The sequence below is a fragment of the Poecilia mexicana genome, unplaced genomic scaffold (assembly GCF_051168715.1).
Source record: "Poecilia mexicana isolate PSO_F unplaced genomic scaffold, ASM5116871v1 scaffold_5, whole genome shotgun sequence".
Taxonomy (NCBI): domain Eukaryota; kingdom Metazoa; phylum Chordata; class Actinopteri; order Cyprinodontiformes; family Poeciliidae; genus Poecilia; species Poecilia mexicana.
In genome coordinates this window covers 2,143,955-2,167,901 of record NW_028263374.1, presented here as the reverse complement: position 1 = coordinate 2,167,901, position 23,947 = coordinate 2,143,955, and the positions used below count along the sequence as shown (strand labels likewise).

At 41.3% G+C, this 23,947-nt stretch overlaps 1 protein-coding gene across 2 annotated transcripts in view; it reads left to right on the top strand.

Moving 5' to 3' along the window:
* Nucleotides 1-23,947, top strand: part of klhdc8a (kelch domain containing 8A) — a 48,875-nt gene that overhangs the window by 931 nt on the left and 23,997 nt on the right. For both annotated transcript variants that reach the window (XM_015008555.2, XM_015008552.2), the window contains exon 2: nucleotides 4,507-4,561. The gene's annotated coding sequence lies outside the window, so the exon portion shown is untranslated. The remainder of the gene's footprint in view (nucleotides 1-4,506; nucleotides 4,562-23,947) is intronic.

Below are 23,947 nucleotides of genomic sequence, written 5' to 3'. Positions count from 1 at the left end.
TTTACTTTCATGTTTAAACTTATTTCAACTTAAAAAAAATATATCAGTGAATTTAGTTCCTGTGTAACTCAAAGTTATGTTACACTCTGGTTAAATGGTAAAGCTAATATAAAGTAATTTATGCATTAAAAAAGTAATAAAAAGAATCACAAAACAGAATGCCACCAAGAATTTGAAATATTAAAGCAGCTAACTAAGTACTTCTGCATGATTTTAAAAAGTCAAATATGAAAACAGAAGGCAGCAAACAACATGAGGCAGAGAGTCACAAACAAGCAGGATGCACAAACATAGTGGTGACAGTATCATACTGTAACTGGACAAATTTGATTTAAATACTGCTGAAGCAAAACACAGAGCAAATAGTAGAATGAAATGTATTATAGGCTACAAAAGACTTGAGACTGGGGTCAGGGGTCACCTTCCATCAGGACAGAGACTCTAAATGTACAGCCAGAGACACAACAGCACAGCTTGGATCAAAGTGTATTCTTGTGTTAGGATGGTCTAGTCAAGGTTAAGCTCAGAATCTCTTTGACAGATACTTAGCTTAGCATTTGTTTACAGATGTAATCTGACTGAACTAGCAGAAACTATTAAAATGACTTGCAGCTTAATGGGGCAGCATCATGCTTTACATCCACATAGAATCATTTTGTAGCACAATCAAGTAACTATGTTACCTTCAGTTGTTATGAAAATGTATATATCAAACATGACTGAAAAGAAATTTGACTTTGTATTTTAACACCTTAAAATCAGATGCCTGTCTCTTTAAAAACTCCTGCTCTACCAAAACACACAACAGATTTCACACTGTAGTTTTATTTACTTTTTGTAATAAAATAAGATCTAAATTTCAAGAACTCCACACTCCCTCTAATTTCATAAGATTCAGAGGGAAGCAGCAGCCAAGCTCTGAGTTAACATAGCTGTGAGTTAACACAATCCCAAGGCAGACTGTCAGCTGCTATTGCCAGTTAATATGATAAAGCTTTAATGTTTGGTTTTAATAAGCAAGAAATGAGCTCATCAATGGTGGAAGCATGTTAACATATAGAAAGTACAGCAAAGGTATCAAGATTGACTGTTTTGGGGACAAAAGCTGGAATTCCTTAAAGCGTTTAGAGCCATCCAGGCTGTCAGAGAGCAAATGAGAGTGACCCATCGAAAGTTATCCAAGATGTTTGGATGCTTGGGTTGACTACTTCTCATTAATTTAAAGCATAAAAACAAAGTGAAGTTATTGAAACACCTGCATTTGGATGGGGGGAGTGAATACTTTAGGCTGAATTGTGTATCTCAGCTTTCAGTATCCACAAAGATTCACAAGAGGCTGAACTAAGTTTAGCACAAGCAACAACCTGGTGAAGATCTATTGGTTCTCTCAATAGGTCTGTGGACAGCAGCTCTGCAGTCCACAGTTTGGCTATTTAATGTTAAAGTTTTATAAAAACGTAAAAGCCATGACTTGTTTGGAGAGGTTGTTTGAGGAAACCCTTACGAAGCCCATCAGCAGCGACTGAAGCACGGTGGTGGAGGGTGATGACCTGGGCTTGTCTTGCCATCACTGAGTCAAAAATGTAATTCTTTGTATTCCAAACTATTTCTAGTCAAATTTGAATCTGTTGTAGATGAAAGAGAAGAGCAGAATCCGCCCATCTCACTACATATTCCGTTTTGTGATCTCTTCCGTTGAGGTTATAGTAGATTTAAATCATCAAAAGACGTCACTGTACATCTTGATACAGGAACACCAGGTGTATTCTCTTTCTAATCCTACTTCCACTTCCATAAACGTAGCCTATATTGGAAAGTTGATCTATGAGGTAAAGTTTAAAACTGATTGGACTGTTTATGTTTTCTGCCACTGCTCACTGGCTTCTTACAGGCCCCTGGCCAAGCATGAAACCATGATTGATGATGATGGACCTATTGTTGCAGTCCTTCTGACAGTCATGACTCTGAATATAAAGACCTTTCAAGCCTTATCAGAAAGGTCACTTTACTCAATATTCAGAGCACATGCCTGACTCCGATGTGCCGTGGTTCGAGTTCGTTGTTGACGTGACAGAAGAAGAATGACATTTCTGTTGCATCCCGTCTCCCTGGGGAAAACTGGCTAAACTTTCTCGCCCACCAAGTGGCTTCATTTTATTCCACAAATTTCAGAGTTCCATTCGGATCAGACGCAAGTTATTTCATTTCTACAATAAGACTGAATAAATTCATCGGTTTGGTGTTTATCAAGAAAAGTTGGGATGACATGAATTTTACTTACCACCAGCCGAGAACCCTGCAATCTGTTTCAGTGGGGCAGGTTGATGAAACGATCTTTCACGTGGCAATAAAAGCGCCACGTTTGGCACAAAAAGGTATGTCATCTGTGTGAGGTCATGCTCTAAAAAATCATAAAAGAAAAAAAATGGCAATGTTTACAAATACGCTTGACATATTAAGACAACTTTTGCATGTTTGCTCTGAGAAGTAGCAACTATGAGCTTAGTAGAGGCACAGGTGTTTGCTAATTGCAGTTGGCTAGTCTGTAGGAACTGACTGGGTTAGTTGTCTTGAAGGTGGCGCTCTGTCCCACCAGACGTTTTGCACAGCTGAGTGGTTGCCATGGGAAATTAAAGGATTTCTTAAACATGCATGAAAGAGTCAAAGCAACAATCCAGGTTTATTTCTGATGAGGGAATAACTTTATAACATGACGCAAAGCTCAAAAAAAGTCAATTTTACACAATTCTGCCCCTTTTAATGTTATGGAGGCTGAGACTATGCAACAAAGACCTGCATAACACATTTTGATCAATATGACATGAGGGACTGAAAAGGCAGAGACAGAATTGTACATGATCGCGTGTATCGATGTACAGAAGCATTCGCAACTCGTACAGAGAAAAGAGAAACAGCTCAAGTCACACAATGATGTGAAGACTGAACAGGCTGCTTTGACAAATTCAATTCTGATCTGAGAAACGTACTAAAGCGTCTGAGAGAACCTGTAATACAAAGAACAGATGAAAGACATGTTGCAGTGTAAATACACTGACTGCTCAGTCTGTAAAGTGTTCATTGTGTTCACAGCCTGGGGGAAGAAACTGTCTCTGTGAAGGCTGGTTTTTAACCCACAGTACTCTGCAACAACTGGAGGTAAAACTAGAAACAGTTTGTGTCCAGAATGTGTACGGTCTGCAGAGATGTTTACTGCCCTTGGATTCAGCATATTCCTTAAAACAGTAGCTAAAGACAGAATGAGACGGCAGAGTTTTAATTAAATTGTTTATTCTAAGTCTCATGTTTAAATTTTTTATCTGCGTGTCATCTATATTTTAATTTTGAAACAATTTGCCATTTTTATCATGTCGTAAGTGCCAAGTACGTTCAACCTTCTTTCTAACTTGTTGAAAAAATTCAGACTCTCCTAAAGCATCAGCCATCTCAGAGCCTGGCCTGGTCCACACTAGCAGCTCTGTGGACGGTGTTTGAACCAGAACCTGGCTCCATGGTTGACCTCCCAGAGATCAGATGGATGCTGTTGTCTTTTTAGATGAATAAATAATCTAAATGGAAATAAAGCAAATTTCTTCCAACTGCATTTTTTCAGACGGGCGACCTTGCTTGTTTTAATTCCTCCTTTTTTGTGATCACACTTTGGGATTTCCTCATCTACCTACCTGCTGATGGATGCCGCTACTGAAATCTGAAGGCAAACAGCCAGGTTAGGGTTAGGATTAATACCAGGTTTTTATTGTATTTTTGTAAATGTAAAAAGTGTAGAAGTTTTGAATTACTGCAAAAAGTTTGAGAAAACATTCTGATATGATCTAATTGCTTTTATTTAAAACAGAAAAACACAAAAAGTTTCCCACTGATGCTAATATATTATAGCAAATTGACCAATACAGTTGTCCATAACATATTTGTTATTTGGATTCATTTTGGTAAGAGACTGTTTGTCAGCAGGTGTACATTCATCCTTCTCAAATTATAAGAATGAAGAAATAAAACAGGATATTCTAGTTATAAATCTGATTTGGACTCTTTAGCAAGATGTTGGTCACAAACTCATCGCCAAGGAAACAAAAGTGCTGGTTTCTTCCAGCATCTGGTTTGTATTTCATATTAATAACATAAAAAACATTTCTACTGTGAAAAACTATCGACGTGTTCGACACTTCTTGTTCCGGCTGTTGTTCTACAGTTTTTATTTCCGCCATTTTGTTGCCACTGTTGAGAAAACATGGAGTTGCTTTCATACTTATCAGATTTGTGTTGGTGCTAAAGCAGAACTTTGGTTTGACGTGCAGCCCGGAGCGCTGAAGCTGTGTGGAAAATACACAGCAAGGAGCCATTTGTCTTCATTTGTCACTATACAATCACTCCACCACACACATGGAATTTTTTATTAGTAAGTGAAAAAAAAATGAAAAAAATATGATCCAGCATTTGTGGCATAATTTTTATAATGGGCAATTTTCTGTATTTTTTATTTTTTTTTAGGTAAAGAAAAGAAAAGAAAGGATCAAAGCTCACCAGTGCTGGATTGAACCTGAAGGTACAGTGTTTTTTTTTTTTTTTAACCATGCTTCACCTTCCCATCCTTTCTTGTTTCAATCTCTATTGATTACCTTTGTCCACACACTCATGAACACAATTTGAGCCAATTACTATGCGTAGTGTGCGGCGGTTGAGGGAGCTAAATCGATACCAGCCTCATTCTAACATTATCCTGCTCGTTCGCTCGTGGGGATGTCTCTCCCTGTCAGTCTGTGAGAGAAGTTGAAACCCAACGCTGTGTCTGCGTGTGTTCTTCAGATGATGGACCATCACTTCTTGGCAATGCTGGTGTCATTTAAATTGCTCAGATTGGCAGCAGCGTTCCACAGTAACAGTTTGTTTGACAGCTGGTGGCAGCATTTCATCCCATCAGCAAACAGAAAATGACACAGCAGACATTTCTTGGCTGCTAACGATTCCAGGATGGACGGTTTATTTCTTTGCTTGTTTTTATTTAAATTGATTTGAACATCATTTTTTAAATTTTATTTTTTATTTGTGGTAACAAGAAAAACAAAAACATGAAGAAATTCAGGCTGGGTTTTCGTCTGCTTGAAAGGAGGCTAATGTACTGCGAGCTAACTAGCGAAGATGATTCTATCGTTGGTTTGGTGGGAGGCGTTTGGGGTTGATGTGGGTTTTATTGTTCAGTCAGACAGCATAATATTAATAATACAAACTGAAGCTGACTTGCTGTCTGTTTAAGACACTGGAAGCTTTTTATTTCTCTTCAGTAACGTGACCAGTTCTCAAAAACAACCATATCTTTAGATAATATGACTTTTCTTGCTTTACAACACCTATGAAGAGTCCATTTTTAAAAAGTTGAACAGTTGTTTTGAGTTTCAATAGTTCCAAATAGAGATGCATTGATTTAAATTTTGTGTCTGATTTCTGGTCTTTAGACTTTGCAAAGGTTTGACCAAAAGATAAAGAGCCTGTAGATAATCATTTGTTGGGAGTCGGCGCTCAGTTGTTGCAGTAAGAAGGTTCTGATTTGGAACACTGGCCTCGGGTCTTTTGGAGGAGTTTTGCTCACTCTCCATGTGTGTGCCTATGTTTTCTGCCAGAGGTCTCCAACCTGCGGCTCCCGAGCCACATGTGGTTCTTTAGGACTCCACAGTGGTTCTTCAAAACTTTGGCCAAAACATGATAAAGACCTGAAATGTGCTTTTAAATATAAAGGTAAAAAAAAAAAAAAAAAACTAATTGTAGAATTACAACCAATACTTCTGACTTCTGACCAACACTAGCAGGTAAGGTGGGTGAAGTGTCATTTGCACAAGGACACAAGCGAAGAGAACGAACCGGGAATCAAACTGGTGATCCTCTGATTACAGTGCCAACCTGCTGCCGCCCTCGCCACCGTTGCCCCAGTTACATTAAAGCATAATCCTAATCCCGCTTTCCTTTCTAACAGCAAACATCTATCAACCTTTTCTTTTCAAAGGTCTGCAGTGCCACTCATTCAGTCAGAGTCCAACCATAACCGTCACTGCATCGTGTTGGGATTCTGTCACTGACCGACACAAAGTGTTGCATAATTAAAGAGTTCAGCTGGACAAACTCTATTTATGAAAGACCAACATGAAGTCTCAGTTTGCCACAAAATGTTCAGGGAGAAAGTTCTCTGGTCAGATGAGAACAAAAGCAAAACGCCATGACAACAGTCCTGAGACTGAACATCTCCTACGGTGAACCGCATAGGAGTGGTGCCGTCATGCTGGGGGCGATAATGCATTTCTTTAATACCGCTCAGAGTTAAAAGATGTTGCTAGAACCAAACGGAATGGGTCGGATCAAAGCATATCCACGTTTTAGAACGGTCCAGTCAAATTCCAGATTTCAATCTAACTGAGAAACTTGAGAATTGTTGCTGACAGACTCTTTCCACCCAGCCTGGCTGAGCTGGAGCGATGTCTCAAAGGACGACTGCTGCTGCTCCTCGTTTAATGAGCAGAGAGTTAAACTGTTGGAACAGTAGGAAGGGGAACACAAATAACAAACCAGCTTATTTCTGCTTTAGAGCAAAGGTATGTCTTCCAGTACATCTAAAACATAACCCATGTAAAGTGAGGACAAGCTGTTGCTATAGTTGCAGTGTGGTGCAGACCGTGATGCACTACTTTTGTTCCAGAGTCTAAATGGAAGATAGAAGACAATGTGCTGCTTAAACACCTCACGGTTTGTGAATTCTTGCTGAGGAAGTACAAAATTGGGTCCAACTGGCTCAACTATAACAAATTACAGAAAGGTAAACAAACTTTAATTGGTTCGGGTCAGCTTCCTCAGTCTGGAGAGTAAAAATTGCCTTGTGCACAACAAACTGCATGCTAAATGACTGGGACCCAGCAGCAGCGCTGCTCTCCAGAAACACTCAGAGAGCGCCGTTTATCTTCCTCTTCTTAACAATCTGAGGGTTTTCAGGTGAGCGGACTGGCCTCTGTGCATACCTGCCCTAAGACGACCAGCATACACTCCTGTCCAGACCTCCTGCTGGCTTGGAATTCACACACACACGCACACACATTTACAGGCGTCTATAGAGTCCCATAAACACACATCAGTTGCAGAGGTGTTTGCTGTGGAGGAATGAAAAATGCCCTCAATATCCACAAACATTCTCCACCTTCCAGACCCCCAAAGTCAACCACTCAGATCTTTAAAGGGTAGGGGCGCAGTAAACACACACGGTCACACACCAACATGAAGAAACCATTAGGGAGATAATTCCAATTCTGCTGACAGTAGATAGGTTTTACTACTCACTCTCCCTATCACATAGTAATTACTTATAAGGCCACAGGGATTATGATGTCCCCGGCTCCCCGCTGTAATAGAGCCCGTGCTCCATATAACCCTTTTGCTTTGCTACCCAGTCTTTATCACCAGCCTAATAGAGCTGTCCCTCCCTCTCATTATCCCACCATATAATAACCTCCATCCATTAACTTAGTGCTCTTCTGCTGCTCCTCACCATTACTTCCTTCATCTTTTATTGCTTCTTTCCTCCGCTTCTGTTCTTCACGAGAGAGCCACGGCAGGGGCCCCGCGGTGGTGGTGGTGGGGGGGGGGGGGGCGAGGGGGCCCGCAGTGGGCACGGCCCTGGCCTAATGTGACTTCTGCACAGCAGTGAGTGGAGGGAAGTTGGGAGTGTTAGCACAACGGCCGGAGCGCTCAGGAACGTCCCGGCATTTAGAGCGGCAGAGCTTGAGGGGAAGCGGTAATTGAATACACACAGGTCTTATGTAATGAGAGATGTTCTCTGGTGCATTGTGTACGTCCTATTTAAGTCCACATCAAGCATTCTCCTGTCAGCTCCGCCAGTTTTTTTTTTTTTTTCTAGGCCTGTATCTATTTCCGTCTCGTCTCCTCGGTGCAACGATGTGCAAAGCGCAGCCATGTTGGGTGATTAGAGTCACGCGCTCTCGCTGAATCTAACGTGCGTTGCAGAGCAAAAGAGTGTGTTTCCTTAACAGCCTTGCAGGTAAACGTCTGCAGGGAGTGGCGTGAAACAGGTTTTTTTCTTCTTTTTTACTTAAACGGACAGTATATTGTGTTTTCCAGGAACATAGTTCCATTTTATTGCACAATCAAGTGACTATGATACCTTCAGTTGTAAAAATATTATCAAAAATGACTTAAAAGAAACTTTGTATTTTAATACCTTAAAATTGGGCTTCTGTCTCTTTAAAAACTCCTGCTGTTTCTGAAACTCCGCCTTCAGGAAGTCATCACAACATGGCTCGTCTGTTAACCCTTTAACCCTTCTACGCGGGAACGTATCGCGGCGACACATCCAAATTTGCAGTACCGTAATTCCGCGGTACACGTAGCGCTATCTGAAAAATTCCAACGGTTTCTGAAAGGGGAGACGTTGCACATTCCAGCAAGTATCGGGTTAATACGGCAACTTCACAGCTGCAGCTGCAGAGAGCATAATTAATCCGGGGGGCACTCGTTTAATAGACGGTATATTTCGAAAATAACTTGCTGGATATTGAAAGTTCCAGTTGTTATCGATACATGGGTAAGTATATCATCTCACAGGACATTTAAAGAACTACTTACAATTAAAATAAGGAAGATTTATTTAGGCAGACGCTTGAAACTCCAGCGTAAAAGGGTTAAAACCATTTTTACCAACGTTGCTCTGAGAAGCAGCTCCTGTAATGAACTCAGCAGATTCACAATTCCACCAGGTGTTTGCTAATTGCTGCTGACTAGTCTGAAGGAGCTGAGTGGGATTTCTCAAACATGCTTGAAAGTATCAAAACAACACTCCAGGTGTGTTTTTGATTATGTAATAACCTAAAAACATGATGCAAAACTCAAAACAAGCCGATTTTATTTAACACTGCCCCTTTAAATATTTCTTCTGTTGAACTGTTTTAGATCTTTAAAAATGTTTTAATATCAGATGATGATGAGCTGTGTGTGAAAACACAGGCCGTTTTTACATAATGATTTCATTTGCGATGTGTTATTGTCTACTTTCTGTTATCCTTGCTGTCTTTGCGTGTGTCTGCAGGCTTCTGGCTTCTGCTGGCCTGTTACATTGCTGCTGAGTTTTCCCACCGAGAGACAATGGAATATTTTTCTGTTCTGTTCTCTGAAGGGGAAAGAGCAAAACTCAGAGCAAACCGACCCGTCTCCGTGGGAAAACTAATAAATCTCTGAATAATTTTGGTACAGCGAGCCTCTCCTTAGAATGTTCTGGATTGTGTTTTATTTGTGAGTCAGAGTAAAGCAGGCTGGATATGATGAAAGATTCCAGTTGTTAACGACTAGAAAAGGGAGTAAAGACATAAAGTCATACACTGTAAATGGTTTTACATAATCTACTATCAGACCAATTTCTCTGAAGAGGAGGGTTTGATTTTTTGATTTTTTTTTTCAATAACTAATCACCACACACACCAATGAACAGCTTGACAACTTGACACACGATCACAGCTCACAAGTGGAGAAATCACGGAGCCGGTGGAACGAGGCCTGGTGAGATGTTCCGTCAGGCTCATGGTGACAGTCCAACGTCCCCGGTGTCCTTCTGGGGACAAAGTCCAGACAGCCTTCAAGTTGGGAACTCATGAAAACTTGTCATTCTCCGCTTGGCTTTCAGAATATTCCTCCTGATGTCCAGAGCTCCCGGAGGAGGGAATGTGCAGCAGGTGATTAGGAGCTGTTGGACCAGATCAGTTCCAGAAAACATATTTATCACAGAGTCCACACATCCCTGATACAACGCCAGGTTTAAAATGAAACCATGATAGATTGTTTCAAAACTTTTTAGATTCATGATGAATAGTTCAACTGAAAAGAAGAAAACAATTGGTTTAGAGGAAAAATGAAAAGGTGCAATAAACTGAATGCTTTGTTAACGTAGTGAAAACCTCCTACCCCAAAACCAGCATGACAAATGACATGACAATAAATGTTCAAAAGTCATTCTCAAATTGATCTGAAAGATCCATGTTGTCATAAAAACACCAAGAACATTTTCACAGAAATTTGTTTAACTCTGAATTACAACAGGCTGCTCCATCATGTGCCTAACTGTTCACACACCATTGTTGTTTTAGACAAACAAAAAGCTGTAAATCCTTTTGAAATACATCTCTGATGTTCTTTCTCTCACTGAAGTGGCATTTAGCAAACAGAAATAATTTTGTTAATTCTCAGTCTCAGTTCAGGAGACTGAGCAGTATTGTTCATATCTCCTATATATATATATATATATATATATATATATATATATATATAATTTTTTTTTTGCTTCATTTTTCAGGTCATTTTGAGGATAAAAATCCGCAAAAATATGTTTAGCTTCATTTATAATAGTGTAAATTTGACATAAAACGTAGACTAGTAATGAGAAGTCATATCATTTATTCTTGTGAATGTTTGACACAAGCCTTCAAAAATGGGAGGATAATTTTTTTTTATACTCTTTGTTGTTGTTGGACTCTGAACTTTCAGCTTGTAGAATAATAATACGGGTCGAGGTGAAGCTGTTGCACCATTTTGTCCTCAGACTGAAAGTGAACCGGTCGGCAGGCCCTGCAGCTTTAACAGAAACCTACATAAATATGGAAATGGGTCAGTGGGAACTCTCCAGTTTTACATGAAAGCTTTTGGAAATATGTCATTATCATAACGCTTCCTTCTGATCACCACTCTGTGGAATTTTACTGAGATGTGTGGAGAAACAAGTTTAAACCTCAAAAGCACCAACACTTCCTTGCCACGCTGTCACACTGTTGGGTATCTGCGATGCATTTCAGTTGTATTGACTACAGAAATGCACAATTTGACATTTTAAAAACGAATGTAGACACACTGCTATTTCAAAAGAAGTCGTTTTTTCACACACACAAAACGTTTGCTTCCATTCACAAAACTGCAATGGGAACACTTTTTCCACGCCACACGAGTCACATGATCAACAACCAGATGTTGCTACTGGCAGAAACCACAAAGAAGACAACAGGAAGTAGCTGGAGGACGATGGCACCGCATGTTTTTTAATGACTTATCAAGTGAAGAAACTTATTCATGCGTGATTTTAATTGTGCTTCTTACTTAATGGAAACACTGCAAGTATAAAATTCTGTTTTTTTTTTTTTTTCAATATTAGCAGAAAATAAATAAGTTAATATAAGTTTTCACATATTTGAAATGAAAAACTCAGCTTGTGATGCCTGTGATATTCCTGCTTGACTTTATATGTAGCATTTGGATCTTCAGCTTTGCTTTTGTGTTATCCGGTATTTTTTGAACAGTGAAAATTATTACAATTAATAACAACTGGAACGTCGTGAAGTATAGTCTGTCGTTCAGCCTGTTTTCCCTTACTTTGCCTCCACAGTGTGATGTTTTTTTTTTCTTATCATATAAAGCTCTTTGAATTGCCTTGTTGCTGAAAATGTGCTGTACAAATACACTGCCTCGCCTCACCTTGAATCTAATAACTGACTGCACCTCCCCTGTTTATCACGACTGCTAACAAACATTGGAAAGATTTAGATTTTTGGCCTTATTATTATTATGTTTTTTTTTATTTTTTATTTTTTTTATTTGTTTTTTTTCAGAAGTGTTTGGTTTCAGCACCACTGGAGGGTCAGCTGTAAAGACTCTTTAGGATTAAATGTTACATGGAACATTCTCCCTTTCTCCAGCGACTACAAACACTTGAGTTGCTACGGTGACAGTGTTTTTGCTCTTACAGCATCTGCCAGCTGAACACACAGACACCGAGCCACACACACTCAAAATACTAGACATGTAGCAACACAGAAGGGAATCCAGGCGAAGGAGGGAGGGAGGGAGAGGAGCGGGGTGAGCTGTTTGCCTTTTAAAGGCAGATAAGAGAAACACCAACTGCTCCACAACAGCCTCGGCCAACAATCAGCCACAAATGATTCGGTCTCAGCTGTCTCATTAGAGGGCCCGGAGCCCGCGCTATCAGATTAAGTCTGTTAATGCACTTCATCAGCACCAATAAAGACAGAGGAACAGCAGTGCTGGTGCATTTGCCATTTTGGCGTTCAATGCTCAAATGGCAGCAAGTCCTGGCGAAGAGACACGGAGCAGCCATGTTTAATCAACAGTAGCCTCAGTCTGCAGTGTAACTCGTTGGTGTTTTCATGTGCAGGCAAGTAGCTGCGACCCATCAGAGACACCGTAGCTCAGGTGAGCATCTGTTGGTGAGATAAATATTCGTAATACATGTTATCTTACCTTTGTGGAAGAGTGTCGAGCACAAAGCCACTGCTAAAAGAAAACCACAGAGAGTCCCAATCAGGCTACGTTTATGTGTTGTTGGATGTTGACTGGAGAAAAGTTCCAAGATTAGACATCACCGCCGAGACACTGTGAGTCAGCTGCGGTTGTCGTGCCAGGCCACCAGATGGCGCTGTGATTTTAGGAGGTAGTTGAAACAGGCATGAGCTTTTGATCCTCAGCTTCAACTTTCTTTAGAAAACAGTAACCAAGTGCTCATGGAATGTATCATTTCTTGTCAGAGGTTGTGTTAAACTGAACAAGTCAAGTAGCACACACAGCACAGTGCTAGCCGTCGTTGTTTTTGTTGTTGCCTGCAGCTGGGCGTTCTGCGCTGTACTTCATAACTCCACAGGAGGTTTCCCAAAACTGTTCACTCTGAGACGGTTTCCAAAGACTCCCATCACAAGAGACGTGCAAACAAATGGCTGAATTGTAACAAAAATGAAACACTTTCACCACGGAAACTGTTTGCCACATAGTGCTGTTTAACACCATCTGCTAACATCTTCAGTAAACATGTCAGCAGAGAGCGCTCTGGTTAGATGACACCAAAACAGAACATTTGGGCCATCATGCAAAATGGCGCTTGGTGAAAATAACACCATACCCATGAACACTCCTCTACCGCTTTGAAGCTTGGTGGTGGCAGTGCATGTATGATGCTCTGGGGATGTTTTCCTTCAGCAGGAGTTGATGGGAACATCAGTGCAGCACAACGCTGGCAGAAAACCTCACACTGCAGATAAATGCGAGGTGAATCCAAATCTTTTTGTCCAAACGTGACCCTTATTTGATCTTTTCACAGCAGCTGGACAGCATAACTCTGATCTCTTAAACCCTCAAAAATGTGATTTGAGCCCCTTCCAATCCATATGATAGTTTTCAAAGTGTCTCAACAGTCATGTTGCATTTTCTCTAATTTTTAAGTCATTAATGTAAGATGTGCGGCATCTTGGAAAAAGCCCAACTCGACATGAACATTGGCTGAAAAAAATATATATATTTATGAAATTATGAAATAAGTCTGAGTTAGTGAAGTGCATCACATCACAGCCCCACCACTCTTGGCTCTGACTACATCCAAACAGACTCCTCTGGAAAAGGTGCAAAAAGAAACCCGCCACAAAACGTCGTTGACATTAGTTGTACTTTTTTTTAATGAGCTTCCTTCATCTTGTTATGATATTGTGACGATGCGGTCGGCTCCCATTGCTAAATGTTAAAATCCATCCGTTGCTACTGCCGTAAACGGGGCACTGATGGGGACGTCGACGTTCTTCTCCTGCTCTGCGCTGCTTTGGGATTGTAAACAGAAGTCACACAGAAGTCTGACTGTGGTCACATCATTCAGTAGTATGAACAACTATGCAAAAAAAAAAAAGAAAAAAATTAAAAATTAAAAATTGAATTTCAGCAAAAAATTGGAAATGAGAACCAATACCTGCTGTGTGAATTTGCCCTTAGAGCCTGTTAATGTCCTAACTCTGGACCTGACGCTCACCTCCCAGCAGGACAACAACCCTAAACATGCAGCGAGCGCTACAGTAGAGTTGTTAAGGTCAAAGCATATCTCTTAGTTAGAATGGCCCAATCAAAGTTCAGACCTAAATCTCATTGAACGTCTGTGGCAAGACTTGTCCATAGAAACTGTCCATCCCATCTAACTGAACTGGAGCCATTTTACAAAGAAAAATCTGTAAAGTTTCTAGAAGCAAACCCCAAACAACATGTTCCTGTAACTACAGTTCAAACCTTCCACATTCATATTTATAAAAAAAAAAATAAGAAAAAGTTACTCATGTAATTTTCCCCCCACTTCAAAGCGATGCTCTCCTTTGTGTTATGTAAGTATCACATTTGTTCTCTGGGAATGAAGGGAGCTCTGACCTCAGCAGCTGATGGAGCTGTTCTCGTGTAGCCATGGCAGCATTGTTACGTCTCTCTGCAGAGTTTCTCTGCATTTGCTTCTTTTCATACATGATGTGTTTGTGCTGTGATGGGAAACAGGCTTTGTGGACAGAGCGGCACAGACTATTGTTTGTCCAGAGAGCGGCTCAGCTCCATGGGAGAGTTTTAGGGGAGCAGCTCTCTGCAGCCCACTGGCTTTCTTCTTCTCCTCTCTGCTAGCGCAGCACTTTGGCCCAGTCCTGTGAGGAAACGCAGATCAGCCGGAGCCTCGTGTTATCTCCAGGCTGGATGTCTGAGCCGGGACTGGGAACAAGCTGAGCTGTTGGTCTGTCAGCCAGGTGGGCTGAATATGCTAAGGCAGGAATGTTCACAAGGAGAGGAACAGCCTCTGCTCCTCCAGCTACTGCTGCTCAGAGGCTGTCTGAATGTCATGTACAATATAACAGGTTGGGCTTTAGCAAAGTGCGCAGTGGGGTCTGCTGTCCGGATTTTTTAATTTTATCCAAAACCGTTCCTTAGATACCTACAGTAATCAGACCTTTTGAGCTTTTTCACATGTATTGAAAATTTAAGTGATTTTTTTCTTTTTGTAGGATATTAATATATCCATTTTAACAAGTTAAACATTTTAACGCAATTAAACATCCCTTTCTTTTTTTTTTTTTCTTTGTTTTTACGTACAGGCCGGACATTTTGTATTGACATGTTTCAGGTTCACCTGTAAATCTGATGCACACAGTGATAGACAGTGGCTTCCCTCTGGGAGTTCAGTTCTGCTTCAAAATACAATCTCACGGGACTCTGGAAAAGACTGTTGTTGTGTTCAAGAGATGGCAGGGTGCAATCCGGCCTAGTGAGGTAACTGTCGGGAGGTCAAGAGGTCAAGAGGATTCTCCTCAGAAAACTTCCAAGCTTCCAAACTTCTGTCTCACAGAGCAGCTCTGCCCCAGGACTCCTCCACTCCACCCCTTCAGACTAGCCATCAGCAATTAGCTGACTAATTTGGTGGAACTTTGCATCAGCTGAGCTCATTATAGGAGCTACTTCTCATTGCAATGCTGGTAAAAAATGTTGTTAAAGGGCTGATAGAAGAGCGATGTTGTGATGACTCCCTGAAGGCGGAGCTTGAGAAAGAGCAGGAGTTTTTAAAGAGACGGAGGTCCAATTTCAAGGGGTTAAATTAAAAAGTCAAATTAAGTAGTATTTGACATATGCAACAATTTTTCATATTTGAAGGTAACATAGTTACATGATTGTGCTATAAAATGGCACTAATACTGTCCCTTTAATGTTTCTGCACGTTGACCCACAGCATACCTGGCTGTCAGATCTGCTTCTCTCCATTCCAAAGAGGAAACAGGAAATATATCCATGAAATAAAATTATATTCTCAGAAAAACACCCAACAACTTTGAGTTGTTTTTAAGCAGTGGCTCTTTAGGTGCTGTGGTTTCATCCAGCTAGGGATACCATTTTGCTGAAGTGTGAACTAGGTGTCCATGGCTTTATGTAAATATTCCACAGCTGTGACAGGACATTAGGAAAAAGATGCAGCGCCCGCAGAATATTTGACACCTTGTGTGTGAGAGGAAGCAAAGAGAAAGGTGTTAAGATGAATGGTAATTATCTCAAGGAAGGAAGAGCGCTTCCTGAGTCTGCGCCAGTGATCGGTCTCAAAATCATTTTCCTGTGGAAGCGTTAATTAATGACCATCAAGAAGGACTCCCCTGCTGCCACAGCAGACCCCGCTGTGAGCTGTCTCCTCAAATTCAGCTATTTTATTTTAAACTGAATTCTTCCGCTTCCTTCCTAAAGTCAGGTGGTCCGGCAGCTCGGAGTAATGAGATTTTAGGTTGGTGTTCATGTTTAATCACCATCTGTTCAAATTTACAATATGCAGGGCGTTTTTTTTGTTTGTTTGTTCTTTTTTTTTTGGTTTACACGGCAGGTTTAATTAAAAATTACATTTTTATGGAAGGAGAATTTTACCATGATGATATTCTAGAAGTTAAATTTAAGACAAATGTTTATACATTGTGTTTGCATTTTGAGCGTCACTCCCAGTGACTGTCTACAGTTTACTTTAAAAGCAGCCTCTGGTTCTACAGTCTGGACCCGCAGCTCCTCAGAAACAATCACTTCCTGGAGGCGTGGACTCTGCTGAGGTTTTCCCCAGTCCCTAATGTTTGGACATGATATATGTAACGTTCAACTACACTTTGTAAACCAACTTATTTCATTTTTCTCCCACCATTACATGTTGGTGTGAAGGAGCATTGTCCCAGGGCGCGGTGGGCATGCAGGCGCTGCCTGGGGTGGCTGAGTCCGGCTCAGGACGGGAGGTGGTGGCCGGTTATGCGAGGGTGGACCGTGGATGGTGAGCCCTCTAGGTTGGCCCAGTCCTGCTGCTGGCCAGTGTGGGTGACTCTGGGCCAGGTGCTGGGTGTCTGTATGGTGGGGGGCAGGGGGGGTCGCCTGCCAGCTGTCCCTCACATGGCTGAAGGTGCTTGATGGACTGGTGGTGTGAAGCCATGGGCGGGAAAGGGGAGGGAAAAAAACTAGATATAAATAAAGGGTTTTAAATTTCTTTTAAGTCATATTTGATATATATACAGCATTTTTTATAAAAACTAAAGGTACTTGATTGTGCTATAAAATGGCACCATGTGCCAAAATGTCACACGTGTTTCTAAAAAGCAATAAATGCATGACTTTTAGATAACACTAAGCACTAAATTACTTAATTCATCGGGAAACTCTTTACTGTTTTGCTCAGTGTTTGGCCCAGATGGTCTATAATTTCAGTTGCAGTAGTGAGCGGAGATTTTCTTGTTCTGTCTACACATTTTCTCAGTTCTCACATGAAAATCTACCTGTCTGTGTTTTACAGAATCGCCCGCAGCACTGCACAAGAAAAGGTGTCTCCATTTTTCTACGTGTCCGCAGTCTTATCCGGCGAAGCCTTTATTAATAGATCGTGACCTATGCCGAGAAGCTGAAACGGTATAAAACAGAGCCGGTGATATCAAACGACAGGGAGGAGGGGGGAGGAACTGCCGGTGGGACTAATGTGGCATTATTAAAACCAGGCTGGTGTGAAACGCTGTCCGTGTGATAAAGCTCACCGTCCACGCAACCGCACACGCATGTACGCACACACACCCAGGCTCCGCACTGATTTTGGCAACTTTAGTTGCGCAGCGAGGTCAGCTACAGACTGCAGCACAGATGCCCCATTTGAATACTGCAGACTAATTAAATAGAAGCCAATAAACGACCCCTTGCTGATCTGTGTGTTCCCAAAAAGAAAAAGAAAAAAGCCCGGTGAGAGAGGGAGTAGAACAAAGCACACCTGGTGTTTTATCTGACCTCTGCAGGAGGAAAAATAGGTCACCGTGTTTTAGAGTCTGACAGAGAAAGTTACTGCAGCTGTTTTTTTCTTCAAAGCTCATCTGCAGTCAGACCCGTACGACTGACTTGAAAGGAAGATTACTGGAGATTTGTTTGGGTTTTAAACCATTCAACATGCAACAGGGTTTAAAGGTTTGCCCCGGAAGGGAAAAAAAAACACAAAAAAAAACTACCTTACTTTCAGACCTCAAGCTATTCAAAAAAAAAAAAGTACTCTCTAAGTATGACTGCAGAATTTCCTTACCTAAGCAGGAGCTGGACCAAATGGACACATGTGAGCCACATAATTTTCCCTTAAGGATTTTTTTTCTGTTGTTATGCTTGCATTTTTTTTAATTGAAATGGATTTTTGTAGAGGTTGATATGTATTGATTGAGTAAACACAGCTGCGTCTTTGAAGCTGCAAAACCTTCATGTGAACGGCGGTAGCAGACAAAGTCGATGCTAGGCAAAGCGATTTCTTAACCTCGTTTGCAGCGGCAGCTCTCTGGGGTTTGGCTCTACATGGCTGGTCCTCATTACCTGCAGCGGCTCAAACAAAGCTCAGCCTCAGATGTGTGGTCCATGCTCGTTTGCAGCCTCAACTTCCTGTTTATTGCCATGTCAACATCTGATGAAATTGTGCTTTGCGCAGCCTGGTTGATTTGTTCCAAACCATTAAATGGAAAAACACCTAAGTCACATTTCCTTTGCCTTCTCTTTTTGTGACATTTTAAAAGTTTGCTCAAAATTTCCATAATAATTAGATGGAAACAAACGCAATAGTGCCAAAAGTATTCGCTCACCAATCTTGACTCACATATCATGCAACATGCAACAGCTGGGCGACTGTGGCTGTGTGGGTCAAGTAGTTGTCTTGTGATCAGAAGATTGTAGGTTCAATGTCCACATGCCTCTGGGCAAGGCACTTAACCCCAAGTTGCCTACTGATCTGCTTATCAGGGGGTGAATGTAACTCTAGTTACAGATGAATCATCATATGCTGATGATTAATCTGGCTTCAAGTATGCTAAGATTTAATATGCTTAGTATATTTATTTTTCACAAGGGAAACACTTTTTTTATTTCTGTCAATTTCAGATCTAATTGATGGTCTGTAAATACTGAAACAGTGTGGCTGCATCACAGCTTGAGGTCTTCTGAGGATAAAAAAAAGTTTTCTAACTACAGCTAAAAATCATCATTATATTAAACTAATCTATGACACACATGTGTATTATGGGGTCTCTAGTGGTGCTGAGATTTAACAAATGACTTATGACGGTTTAAAAGCCCGTCCTCTGATTTGCTTCACGTAAGACTTTAGGTGCTCTATTGTCCCCAGTTGCCTTGGTAACAGTCTAGTAGTGGCGGGAGCTGCTTGTCTTCTCTCTCTACATGCAGATGGTGTTTTGTCACAGTCTAGAAAGTGTGACGGTGAGGACTTCACTCATGTCCGCATTTTGTTGCACTTCCCAAAAATCACCAAACTGGATCAAGTCCTGAATCTGTCCAGTACAGTGGCTCCTCACGGCTCGCCCTGACCGGCCTGTTGTCTGGAGAACAGAGACGGCGGATCAACTTCCTGCAAGTTTGATTAAAAACGGATGAAGTCAAACGAAGGATCCAGTTCTGTCAGTTTAGCTATTCCAACACATTAGTGTCAAATGTTATCTCTCTCACTGAGCTTTTTCAGCCGCTGCTCCTGGGAAAATGGGTAAAATATTCAATAACTGTTTACATTATTGGAGGTTTTTTATACACTGATAGTGTGCTGGTCCCTCATCTGCCTCCACAACAGCCCCGATCTGGAGTACAAACCTCAGTTTGGGTTCAGTTAAAGTAAACTCTGGTTCAGCTCCAACGCATGTGAAAACAAACTGACCAGAGACTGCTCCAAAAGTAGGAAGCAGGCAACAGCGCAAGGCATTCTGGGTAAATACAACCAAAAACAAGCCTGTGTCTAGCACTAGCAGGAGAAATGGCAGGAGCATCTTACCAAAGATGAGACCTACAACCGCTGACATCTGACCCTACTCCATCTTTGCTTGCAGTTTGTGAAGTTTTCTTCAGATGTGTTGTGTTTCCCTCACTCGGTGCATTGACTGCCACCACAGGTGAGGAGGGGAACAGATTTGTCAAATTGTTTCGTTGGTCTTGGCAGACCAGTGTGAAAGAGAACCACGTTAGCTGAAAGTGTAGCAAATACTTTGCTCCTCAATCGAAGCGAGTCTACTGGAGAGACGGTTATAAACGTAGAGACGCTTTTCACCGTTCTCCGTCTTCCAGAGTGAGTCTTCCCCATTTAGAGCGCGAGCGGAGGGAGGGCGGAAACACGGCCTAATTAAAAGTTGCAACTTGGAAGCATGCTGATCGTGAATCACTTCGGAGGATGCTGGTGGGCTTACTGTTGATCTCAAGCTGCTCAAGCAGTTAATTAAAAGAAAGAATAAATAATGATACGGCAACCTAAATTGGTTACAGATTGCCGATCTGTAACCCTGTGAGCCGGCTGCCGCTCCTTAAGCTAGCTCTGGTGCGGCCTGTCGGAGGGCGGCTCGCTCCTTTGGTTTTGATCTTTCTTCCTTATTTAACAGTGAACGAGCGGTAAGCATGTGCAAAGAAAAAAAAAACAAAAAAAGATTTGTGTGGGGAAAAGAGAGAGGAATCCAACTGTTGCTATGGCAACCTGTCCTCCCTCGCTGAAAAAAAGAAAACGAGGGAGATTTTATTTTGAAGGACGCTCTTCTTTGTCTTCCCTCTTTGTTCTTTATTCGGGCGGCTGAGCGGTGATCAAAGGTGTGACAGGTAGATGAAGCGCAATAATAAAGCAGACAGAGTGGGGGTGTGGGGGAGGAAGGGGAGCAGGGGGAAGTGGGGGAGGGAGGATGTGGAGCTCAAAAGGACAAACTGCTGAAAGACTCTTCTGTCTAAATCACAGGAGTCCAATTTGAGTCTAAAGTCTTTCCCGCGTCCTGAAAAGCCGCCCAACTCCAGCGGTCATGGTTAGTGTCGCTCACCGTCTGCGTGACAGAAGGTTGTTTTCACGGCCACAATTTAAGGTAGAGGCAATAAAGCCCCGCGATGCATTGTGGGTTTATTCTCCACGCTTCCTCTCTCTCATCAGTGATAAACCTCCACCCCCGTTCCTCCCCAGAAAAAAAAAAAACACGCATGTAGGCACCAGAAGTGGGTTACGTGCAGGAAACAGAAAGCTCTTAAGGGATGACAGGGTGGGAAAAATAAAAAATACAAGCGCCTGACATCACAGCAACAAAGATAGGAAATTTAACAGGAGAGATGGCAGATCAGTCTGCAAGGCCACAGCTGCTTTTTATGAGGATGAGATGAAGACATCAGGTTGGAGGAAAACAAACAGATTGACAGTGAAAGGGAGAGGTGTGTAAGTTAAAAACACAGCTGCTCCGGTCTGTTCTGTGTGTTATGGTAGGTTGTGTTAACTTTTACTGTGTGACAAGATGATTCAGAGTGAAAAGAAAAATGTGTACGAAGATAAAAATTGACGGATACCTAAATTAGCTGGTTAAATTAATGGCGTCAAAGTCACAAAGTTTTCCTGGAGTGAGGACGGCGTGTGAGTGGAAACTCACAGATTTTAGCTGGAGATCTGACAGTCAGTCAGCCAGTGACCGTATCTGAGCTCAAACACTGAGAAATTGGATTCTCCTATGTTACCAAGCTGGAAAAGGATTCATGGTTTTCGATTTCTTCTTGCAAATAAAAATCCTTCCAGCACTGTGGCATGCTGTTTCACTCCTCCTGCTGCAAACTGAAAACCCCAACACAAAATCCACAGCAAGCAGCTGCATTCAGAGGTTTAATACTTAATAGAATTCACTTCAGTCCAAATTCAGAAATACTTTATTGAACCCAAAGAGAAATTAAATGATGTCATAACTCATACATTGCACTGCAAAAACGGAAAATCTTACAAAAGATTTTAGGTTTATTTTCTGGGGCAAATATCCTAATACCCTTGAAATAAAATAAAAAAACTAACTTACAAGTAACTTTTTAGCAAGATAGGAGATTGTTTTAAGTCAATAATTCCTTAATTTTGATGAAAAAGTTTTTGTTCCAGTGGCAGAACATGGAAAACAATGGAATAATCTGCCAGTGGAACTAGTGAATTTTTAATCATTATTAAGAAATGATTTACTGTTGCATCTTGCTAAAAAAAAAAAAAGTCACTTGCACATCAGTTTATTGTATGTCAAATGTTCTAAAATATTTGTACTAGAAACTACAACAAAGTGATGACAACTTACTTTTTTGTGTTCAATTAACTTGAAATTTACAAATCTAACTAACTTAAGTTAACTTAAAGCAACTTTTTACTTTGACTTTACTTGAAACAATTGAGTTCAAAACCAGTTTCACATCCTATGTCTGATCAACTCAGTTCATTAAGTTCATCCAACTCAATTTACTAAGTTTTCATAACTTAATTCACTAAGTGTTTAACATGACAAATTTAAGTCACTCTTACTCAAATCATTTGTGTCTAATAAATAATTAAAATCAGCAGTCAGATCTGTCTTCAAGCCAAATCTGACCGAAGAAACTTGCTGCGTGACAATAAAATGACTGTGATGACATGCTATAGGCTCCGTGTCTCTGCAGCAGAGATGATATTCCACAGCAGCGTGTCCTTCATGATGCTGTCGGTTGATGGAAAGCTCAAGCTCTGCTAATCAACCTCACCTGCTTTTGCTGCTCCTCTTTAAAGGTGTTTCCACACCATGTAGTCTGGTAGACTCGGTTCGATTGGGGACAAAAATTGTAACATTAGTTACATTTCAGCTGCTGTGGTTCTCGTTCACACTGCACTGTGTGAAACCAACCAAACTCTTTGACAAACCTGTTCCCCTCCTCACCTTTGGTGGCGCTGCACCAAGTGAAAGGAGCTGCACAAAAACGTCTGAAGAAGACACTGAGCGCAACATCCTTCTAAACAAAAATGTCAGATTTTAGCAATTGTAGGATTTCTCTCTTGTCTTTGGTAAAAGGCCATGAGCCATCTCTACTGGCAGCGCTAGACTTGAGCGTTTGTTTGGATTGAATTTATCCCGGACACGCCCTGCGCTGTAGTCCACTTCCTGCCTCCTGCTCCAAAAGGAAGCAGTCCAAGCGTGTATGTGTCTGCTTGGTGTTTACATTATGCATTGGAACTGCACCAGAGTTCACTATTTTTCGGTCCACATCAGATTTTGATTTTGCATTCATTCTCCCCAAATGACGGACCTTTTAGGCAACCAAGCTGGATAATAAGGCCTATTTTGTCTCCTATAACTGCTAAAATGCTCTAAAAGTATTCATTGTAATGCAACAATAAATCAACTTAAAGTCTGCCCTCTTTGTACTCATCACTATGCCATTATCATCTAATTAGACTAATTGGGGTCATGAGGACGTGTGTGTACTTCATGACACATAAATGATGTGACATGCAGAAATACGCCACACCCCCATGAAATCGTTAATATTGCTAATTCTTGTTCAATATATCACATGAGTGTGTCTGTGGGGGGGAAATGATCAGCAGAGCTAAAAACACAGGCAGATGTTTTCAATTTGATTGTAAAATTCAAAAGTGGGAAACAGAGGATGGTGAGCAGAGCGTGAAAAAGAACTATTCCCTCCACTGACAGATAGCTGACAGCCCGCATCCCAGCCGGATGAAGGGTTCCTCCAATCATCTGTGGAGAGACAGGCCTGAGTCTCTGGGGTGAGCGCTGGACGACACAGGCCAGCGTTTCTCTGGCTGACTGGATCAACCTGCTGAGCGTCTGCAGGAGCAAGAAACCAAAGAAAGGAACAAAGAATCAGTTTCTGTGCTGTTTTAAGAGGACTTTATAAAAGAGTGTTCTGTTTAAAAGATTAAGTTACAACAGTACTTTCATTTACATTGAATAATTAAAGGGGCACTGTTGTGTCAAATTGCCTTTTTTTTACTTTACATCTTATGTTATTCTCTCATCAGAAACATAGCTGGAGTGTTGCCTAATTTTATGCTCGTTTGAGAAATCCATTAATCTCCATGGCAACCATTCAGCTGTGGAAAATTCCTGGGTTTACCTCGCACAGCCTTCAGGACGTAGCTCTTCCTCTGAGCTGCAGCTTTCAATCTTCTGAGCTTCCACCTCACAGAGCAGCGCTCCTCCACTCAGCTCCTTCAGACTAGCCAGCAGCAATTAGCAAACACCTGTTAGAACTACGCATCTACTACATTATAGGAGCTACTTCTCAGTGAAATGCTGGTAAAAACATTGTTAAATTG